Genomic DNA, 9875 nt, shown 5'->3' with positions numbered 1-9875 from the left:
TTTGTCCTTCTATTCTTTTCTTATTTCTCTTATTTCGTTTTTTATGAGTTGTAATGTTCTTTTATTTTGCGGTTTGTTTTGTATTTAGAAAAGTTGTTGATTCTAAATTTTGATATATATTCTCATTTCAACCCTTCTACCGCCGTTGTTGATTTTTAAAAACCAATGAAGAGGAAGCAGCAGTGAGACACGCAAACCGGTATTGACGCGTGCTTCCTCCCCAAAAAACAAGCGCTAGTAGTCTCTCTCTTTCTTACTCTCCGTTTAAGCCCCCTATGCTACTGAGCTCCTACACTCTGGACATCTAAGTGGAAGTGATTCGGATTGTTCAGGAGATACAGATCTTTACCTTGTTCGTCTCTGTTGAAGCGAAATGGCTACTGCTGGTCAGGTGATCCGATGCAAAGGTATGGACTGTCTGATTGAAAAAAATCTTGTTGGTTACTTTGTGGGCTGTCAAGGTTTTGGTCTGATAGACGTTGGATTATCATTAGTTTTCTAGTTTCTTTTGTGCGGTTTTAGAATGAAGAAAAGGATTTTAATCTTGGTCTGTTTTGACGTTTGAAGATTTCCTTCTCCTGGGTATGCGGCGAAGTTTGCTGCAAGGTTTTGGGGTTCTTTTAGATTAGATTTTAATGGAGGTGATCGAGATCAGAATGAGGTGAACCTTTGTTTAGATGGTAGTTCTTCCTGTCCTTTGTTGAGACACTTTCATCAGATATGTCTGTCTGCTTGTGTTGGTGTTATCTGCTGTTGCATGGGAGGCAGGCAAGCCGTTGGTGGTGGAAGAGGTGGAGGTTGCTCCGCCTCAGGCCATGGAAGTCAGAGTGAAGATCCTCTTACCTCTCTATGTCACACTGACGTTTTCTTCTGGGACTGCAAGGTAGTTTTTAACACCTTCTCCACTGATTCTTTCTTCTTCCATGTCTGAATCTTGACCTTCTTTAGAAGTTGTACGGTTAGAAATGGAAGGAAACAAGATAGACAGTATGCTTCACTCGCGGTCGGTTCCTTTGACTGATCTTTCTTTCCTTTTCTGAATTTCTGCAATGCAGACCCAGAAGCCTTTGCTCCCTTGGATCCTTGGACACGAGGCCGGAGGGTTCGTTTTTTCCCTTATTCTTTAATAGTTTTATATTTTTATTTTGTTGACTCCAGCTGTGTCTCTGTGTGCATGACTGCCTGGTGTTTCTTGTTTTTATAAGGTTACTGCGATTTTTCTAAGAAAAAACAATGTTTTTCTAACTTGATCTGTCAAATGCCCACGATGTTTTTCTTCTTCCCTGCATTGCTGGTGCTCGCTTTCTTGATTCATACATCCATTATCCAAGATCAAGGGAAAGGCAGTAACGTTTCTTCCATCCGCAGTCTCTGCAGTTGTTTCATTTGCAAACATGGCCCTTCTCATAAAAAATAAAAAAAAAACTCCCTTAAAGATCTTACTTTCTGATGCTTCTTTGATCTGCCTAATCTCCACAAAGTCGCTTGTCCTGGTTTGGCATTTGCCATGCCTTCTCTTGTTTTATGGTCTTCCACCCCTTCTTTTTCTCCATTGTGTGTTGCCCTTAAAGCATGACCTGGATTTACCTGGATTGTCGAGAGTGTTGGTGAAGGTGTGACAGAGCTTAAGCCTGGTGATCATGTTCTCCCTGTCTTCACCGGGTATATGTGGGGAATGTGCTCGCTGCAAATCAGAAGAGAGCAACATGTGTGATTTCCTTAGGATCAACACAGACAGGGGAGTGATGCTTGCTGATGGGAAATCAAGGTTCTCCATTGAGGGGCAACCCATCTACCACTTTGTGGGTACCTCCACTTTCAGTGAGTACACAGTTGTGCACGTGGGTTGTCCTGCAAAAGTTAACCCAGAGGCACCTCTTGACAAGATTTGTGTCCTTAGCTGCGGAATTTCAACAGGTAACAATACTTGCTCATCTTCTAAATTCTTTCTCAATCTTGCTCAAGGCATTACTGATCAATACTTGTTTGAAACGTGTTTTCAGGATTTGGTGCTACTCTGAATGTTGCTAAACCAAAAAGAGGTCAATCGGTAGCTGTTTTCGGATTGGGTGCTGTGGGCCTTGCTGTAAGTTTTCGTTCTCTTCTGATTGGTGTTCTATTATGAGTATGTGTTTTCTTATGAATACCTTTATGATGCATTCTATTAGGCTTGTGAAGGTGCAAGAGTTTCAGGTGCGTCAAGGATTATTGGGATTGATCTGAACCCCAACAGGTTCGAAGAAGGTAAACAATGATAGCATTATAATAGATCGTTTTGTGGTGATTTCAAGGTGTATATCACTGACCCTTTCTTATTTTTCTTCAATTTCAGCAAAGAAATTTGGTTGCAGAGAGTTTTTGAACCCCAAGGACTATGACAGACCTATTCAACAGGTTAGATTCCAGATATGCCAGTTCTTTGCTTTCCTATGGCATGCATCCTTTGTTTTAAGTGGACAGTAAATTTTCATTAAGAATTTAACGGTTCCTTGCAGGTGATTGCTGAGCTGACAAATGGAGGCGTCGACAGGAGTGTGGAGTGCACAGGACACATTGATGCAATGATCTCAGCTTTTGAATCTGTCCATGATGTAAGTGATTTCACTGACGATTATTGCTTGATCTACATTGACCATCCGCATTTTCTTGATGTCTCTCTTTAAAAAGACAAACTTTGCATTTACATGCTTGTGAATGCATATTCTGCAATAACTTTCGGTCCCCAAAAAATCCATTATGTGATATTAAATCTGTAAGGATTTAGTCATCTTCCAAATACCGCTGTGTTACAGGGATGGGGCGTGGCTGTCCTGGTTGGTGTCCCTCACAAAGATGCAGTGTTCAAGACGCACCCCATGAACTTCTTGAACGAGAAAACTCTGAAAGGAACATTCTACGGAAACTACAAGCCTCGCAGCGACATCCCCGGGGTTGTGGAATTATACACGAAGAAGGTAATCTCTCCCTCTCTTCCTTAGGAAGACAAATTGAGAAGCTGCCATTTGTTCATTATCTTCACAGGGAGATGCGAACCAGAACTCATTTCTACATTCAAATCATGATTGCAGGAGCTCGAGTTGGACAAATTCTGCACTCACCGCGTTTCTTTCAAGGACATCAACAAGGCCTTTGATTTGATGCTCAGTGGCCAAGGCATTCCCTGCATCATCAGCATGGAGCAAGAGGAACCCGTGCTGCAAAACTTACAGATAATAAAGTAGGAGATGCTGTTGTGTTGCTTCGTTGGAAGAGTCAAGCGATCTTTTCTTTTGCAGGGAGTCCAAAATTTTCGAGTTATTTTGGTTGTTTTGTGTCATAGTCGCCGTCTCTTCTATGCTGTATGGATTTGCGCATGAGTGTGCAAATCGAATTGATGGTCGACTTTTCATTGTTTTATCAGTTTGACCAACTATACTAAGTCTACCAACTATACTAAGTCTAAGTGGCTTAAAGAAAAGAGAGTCTGACAGCTGCAGATTGGCCAAACTGAAGCAAATCAAGAAATGGACGACTGTTGGTGAGGCCACAAGGAGATAAATTTTCAATAATTAAGTCTAGAGGCTTCCCGCTCTATTCTGATGCTGTTCAACTACTACAGAAACATGCCCACCATTTGTTGTCTTCTTCCTAACTTTCTTCCCGCCTTTGTCGCCACTTCAGCACGTACTCCAACTAAATTCTCTCTCTCGCTCTCTCTCTCTCTCTCTCTCTCTCTCTCAAGCCAGTATAACCAAATTTTAAAATGGACTCCAGTTGTCAAGTTTTTTTTCCTTTCTTTTATTAAAAATTAAGATGATAAGTAAGATGATTGTCGAAAAACAAAAGGAGAAAAAAAAGAGGAAAGATTGGTTTTCAAACGGATAATCCTATCTTTTCGGCTTCAACTCAATTTAAGCATCAAATTTTCAAGATTGGTTTTTGTTTATTTTCAATTTTTTATATACCTGTTACCTATTTATATGATTACATTTATGAGGGATAACTTAAGAGACTGATAGGCATGCACAAGTAACATATATGGAGAGACATATATTCTATACGTAAAAAGAGAGAGAGCCGTCCTCTAATTTAGTTGGGCAACTTGTCAAGATAATAGATACGTGAGCATTTTGAACTTTGAAGCCCGCATTAAGGAGCTTTAGAAAGAAAAAAAAATCAGTGTTGGTGTCAATTTGTTCAAATTATCAAGAGACGTCAGCTGGTTGAAACCTGCAGTACGGGTTTAAGAAAAATCAAAGTTGGTGTGAACTTTTTTGTCCTATGAAAACTCCCCGTCTATGCATATATATGGTTCATTGGTTTGTTTAATTCTTACTTTTTTCGGACACGAATAATGGATCTATTTAGTTAATTTTGAAAAAAAAAAACATATACACAAGGATATGAACGTTAAATACTGAGTAATGAAATATATAAAATCAATAAAACTTATATTCTATCAAATTTGTTGTAAAAATGATTGCAACAATATATATTTAAATCTTTGGATTTCTTTGTTTGGGTTTGGATAGAAAAATGTTAATGTATGATATAGGGCAGTATGTTCTAATCATGTTTGTCGGATGCAATGCATGGGGTGGGTGGTTACAATTGAACGGAGGTTTGGATAGCCGAAGGATCTCACCTTTTATATATATATATATATATATATTAACTCTGGTTCTGTGGAGTCATCCAACCATTTAATCAAGACCGTCCGATCTAACATGATGAACGTTTAAGATAAAAACAAGAAGAAAAAAGTGATCAACATTTTGCCGCCCGATTTTCTGTTCTTTCCAAATTGTTTACCTGATCTAACATTTTGCAAGCATTCACCAATATAAAGCAAATTAAGCATCGGTGGATACCAAATGCATTGATTCCTCGAATACTACTTATATGATGACTCGGATTTGATTAACCAAACGAATCAGTTTCAGATTGATGAGGTTAGGAGTTCTTTACCATCCATAGTTTTATAGGCATCTGATTTTAATGTATGTTAATTAACTTAGGGATGTCAATAGATTACTTTGAAAACGGGTATTTCATTATGGATTGCTTTAAAACAGCCAGACATGAAGAAAAAAACATTTACATTGAATTTAAGAAATTACATCATATTTGGATCTGAAAATGATATCTGATAGGATTTGGATTTGAAATTAATTTAGGTTTAATTTTATATAAATATCATGTACCCAATGTTAACATAAAAAAAGCAGGTTGGATTCAGAATTTAAAAGTTAGATTCAGATTTCAAATTTAAAATTTGGATATGGATATGGAATAAACATTTATTCAATGGCATTTAAATCTGAATTCAAATCCAAATATACAAACGTATGGTAAGACCGCAAGGGAGACATCCGATCCAAATCTGGCCCATGGACATCCCTACTGTGTCAGCACTTCGGAGCCGAATCGGATCAGTTTGCATCCCCAATCATTGGTTGGACCCCAAGAATAAAGCTAACTATTTTTTATATATATTTTTGAACAGGGATAAAGTTAGGCACTAAAATTCTTGACTGAGTTGAACCACTATGAAAGTCAGATGCCTTTTTCTTTGCTTCCTTGTGTGAAGGTCCCAGTTAGGGAGAATGCCAACAATCTTTATTGCTTAGAAAAAGGAAAAAGATTGCTTGACAATAAAATAATTTTGTTTATGGCCATTTTTTAAAGTGCTTCATCAAAGTTATCTCCACAAGAAACTAAAGCTTTGAGGCAGAGTTTCTTTGTTGGTATTAGAAATACAAATAATTTTCATGTAAATCATAATTATTTTCTTTTTTTTTTCCTAGAGGTAAAAAAATCATAAAACCTATATATAGCAGTGCTTCAAACGGTTTTTTGTTTTTATTTTACTATGGACAAATGTTCAAGAATTTATTTATGTGGTAAAATAATTTTTTTTCTGAGAACATTTTCTGTGCTGCTTAACCTCAACTTGGACCTGCATCCCGACTCGTCAAAGATTTGGATCACAATCCATGTTGGTTTATATCTCTGCTCTTTGGGCCTTGACTTGGTAGGGCTGAAAATGGATCGCATACAGTATAAACCTGATCCAGGTCCAGATCCAACCAGCCAAGCTCTTCGCTTCCTCAAGGGGCAGTTTGACAAGAAGATCCCTTAAGGAAATTCATGGTAAATTTGTTCAAGTACTGCACAAATATATCCAATATTTGGAAAAACTTCATGAAACAATCACACGATGTTCCTCATGCGAAACAGCACAATTTTCTGTGTCATATTTACGGTCTTACCATATTTGATGTATCAAATGTTCCAAATGTTCGCATATTCAGATTTGAATGCCAATGAAAAAATGTTTATTCTATATCCATATCCAAATTTTAACTTTGAAATCAGAATCTAATTTTAAATTCTGAATCCAACCTGCATTTTTCTATATTAACATTGGGTATATGATATTTATATAAACTAAACCTAAATTAAGTCCAAATCAAAGTCCAAATCCTATCGGATATCATTTTCAGATCCAAATATGATGTAATTTCTTAAATCCAAAATGCTCTTTTTCTCCATGTTCGGCTTTCCTGTTTTGAATCCAATCCATTGACATCCCTAAGTTAATTAGCATACATTAAAATCAGATGCCTATAAAAATATGTATGGTAAGAGCGCCCTCATGAATCTGAAACTGATTAGTTTGCTTAATAAAATCCGAGTCATCTTATAAGTAGGCTTCGAGGAATCCATGCATTTGGTATCCACCGATACTTAATTAGCTTTATATTGACGAATGAGTGCAAGTTGACGCACAAGAAAATCTCAACACCTAGTACGGACACAGCTTTAGAACTTAGTAGTAAGGGTGAACAACGAGTCGATCCACTCGAGCTCAATTCGTTAAAGCTCGGTTAAAGCTCGGCTAGTGAACTAGTTCAAGCCGAGTCGTTTGCTTAACGAGTCGAGCTCAAGTTCATGAGTTTGACTGCACATCCTGCAAACCTATTTGTCATAAGTGTTCGCCGCGTTTATTCATTTAGAAGCACTCCAATTTTCTGATAATAGACAGAAAGTTGCCTCACCAGAAAAGAGAGAAGGATATTTTGGTAATTTATTAAAAAGATTTTCGATAGTCTTTTTGGGTTTTTTATTTTTATCTTTGTTTTTACTTTTTTTTTTCATTATAAACTGAAGGTATTTTAGTTGTTAACCATACTTGTGCACCAATTGTTAGGTTCGCTGATAAGATAATAATGTTGCTTTGCTCTCCCTCTCTCTCTTATATGAACTATGCTTGTGTGCACCAATCTTGATCATCTGATTTATATCTCAGATAGTACTAACAGAAAGCGTAAAGTTGTGAATTATATGATCATGTTGATGGAAAGTTGAGATTAGTGCACCAATTTTTGTGTGTGTGTATATATATATATATATATATATATATATATATATATATATATGAAGTGTATTTGTGTGCACCAATCTTAGTCATCTGATTTATACCTCAGATAGTACTAACAGAAAGTGTAAAGTTGTGAATCATATGATGATCATGTTGATGGAAGGTTGAGATTAGTGCACCAATTTTGATATTTATTAGTGTCCAAATTCTAGGAAATACACACACAAATATATAGTCACAAATATAGTTTTTGCATTTTATTGACAAGGTTTTCTCCGGTGAATAATATGATGAGCTTGAAGAAAAAGGAAAAAAAATGAAAAAAGATGCTAAATTTTTAAAAAAATTTAAAAACTTAAAAATTATTAAGAACAACAAAAATGAAAAAACAAGCAGTTTGACCTTTAAAAAAATGAAAACGCCTATTAGCGTTTTTTTAAACGGCTTTTTTACCCTTTTTCAGTTTACTTACTTTTTTCATTTTTACCATGCATTTTCTGTGGCCATGACGTATATATATATATATATATATATATATATATATATATATATATATATATATATATATATATATATATATATATATATATATATATATATATATATTAGCACAAATGCTTGAATTGGTTTTTATTTTTTTTTCAAAAAGTATCAACTATGAGCTATATAGCATTCTTTTGTTCGGCCCTTAAATGGGCAATACAGATGGGATCAATATAGTCTGTTTGGCTTGTCAAAACCTTTATTAACACATACCTTGTGGTGATCATACGATGAAATGCTCTAGTAAATGGACACTGTCCGTGTCAAGTTATTGGTACATGGACATCTGTTCTCTTCAGTTCTGACGTGTAAAAAGCGCCAGTGAACATCAGCTCTGGCGCTTACCTAAGCTAAGCTAACTCGGATGTCATATTTAATGTATGCACAGTAGTGCATATTGATCAGGTAAGTAACTTTTTATTGGTTTTGCATGTTTCATTAATAGGTTGTGACAAGCCACGAGCGGTGTGCCAAGACCCAAGGTTCATTGGTGGGGATGGGATCACCTTCTATTTCCATGGGAAAAAGGACTCAGATTTCTGTTTTTATCAGACTCCAACCTCCACATCAATGCCCATTTCATAGGCAAAAGAGGGCAGGGAATGAAGAGGGACTTCACCTGGGTCCAGTCCATAGTCCTATTCTATGGGTCACACCAACTCTACATTGGTGCAACCAAGGCCAGCTCCTGGGTGGACTCAGTTGACCACCTGAGGGTCCTCTTTGACTATGCACCAGTCGAGCTACCAACCCACGAGGGTGCGGAATGGACTGGCCCCGAGCTCACTACCATCACTCGCACCCACGGCACCAATGCCCTAGCCATCGAGGTCCACGAGCACTTCTCCGTGACCGCACATGTTGTGCCCGTAACCAAGTCCGACTCGTACATTCACAAGTATGGAATTGGAGATGATGACTGCTTTGCGCACCTTGACCTTGGCTTCAAGTTCTACTCACTTAGCCCAGACGTCGATGGTGTGCTTGGTCAGACGTATCGCGACGGGTATAGGAGCCCGGTGAAGATCGGTGCATCGATGCCGATAATGGGCGGAGACCGAAAGTACTCCACATCAGACATCTTTGCAGCCGACTGTGCAGTGGCGCGGTTTGGGGGAAACAGTACTGGTGGGGTAATGAGGATGAACAACTTGGGCAGTGCCATGAGCTGCACCACTGGGCTCAGTGGGCGCAGTCTTGTCTGCAAAAGATGAAGAAGCCAACCAAGTGATGTCCAAGCAATGGAAGATGTCTGGTGTGGTTTTACTTATGGTTCTTTATTAAAGAATAAAGGGTGTTGTAGAATGATGTTACCTAATATCTGCTATTCCATTATGTACCACATGAAAGTAAGTTGCAGCCTCCATTAAATCAGTGCTCTCTCTCTCTCTCTCTCTCTCTCTCTCTCTCTCTTTGTGTGTGTGTGTGTGCGTGTGTGTGTAACTAGACCTTAGGGATGTTAACAAATTCAATTTGGATCAGGTATTCATACAAACTGCTTCGGAAAAAAAAAAATTAACGTCCAATCTGGAAAAGACTGGATTGGATTCGAACGAATAAATAAATACTTGATCAGATTCATATTCAAATTTAGTTTTAAATAAATATCCCCTATCTACTACTGCCCATCCTTTTTGAAGTCAGCTCTTAACATATCATACTGTGATTAGGATGCAATTAAAACTTGGGTTCAGATTCAATCATAAATATAAAAATTGGATTCAGATGTCATTGTGATTGTAAATTCAGATTCATATTTGTATATTTGTATAGACTTTTCTTCATTTGTGTTCGATTTCGAATTAGAATTTGAATATGTGAACGTCTAACAAAGTCGATATGGCAAAGTAGATTCGATTTGAATGCCATTTGTTAACATATATCCCTAGTAGACCTAGACATCTATACATTGCGACAAGTCTAACAATCAAACGGATCTAAAAAAAAATCCATATCTCTCTCCTTATTA

General features: G+C 37.3%; 2 pseudogenes; both read left to right on the top strand.

The window, feature by feature from the left end:
• The first annotated feature begins 800 nt into the window (after nucleotides 1-800).
• Nucleotides 801-3508, top strand: LOC116246416 (alcohol dehydrogenase 1-like; annotated as a pseudogene).
• Nucleotides 3509-8153: 4645 nt separating this feature from the next.
• Nucleotides 8154-9194, top strand: LOC116260884 (uncharacterized; annotated as a pseudogene).
• Nucleotides 9195-9875: the final 681 nt, after the last annotated feature.

This window comes from Nymphaea colorata, chromosome 1, assembly GCF_008831285.2.
Source record: "Nymphaea colorata isolate Beijing-Zhang1983 chromosome 1, ASM883128v2, whole genome shotgun sequence".
Lineage (NCBI taxonomy): Eukaryota > Viridiplantae > Streptophyta > Magnoliopsida > Nymphaeales > Nymphaeaceae > Nymphaea > Nymphaea colorata.
Note: the sequence above shows the minus strand (reverse complement) of the source record. Positions and strands in the feature narration are given on the sequence as shown.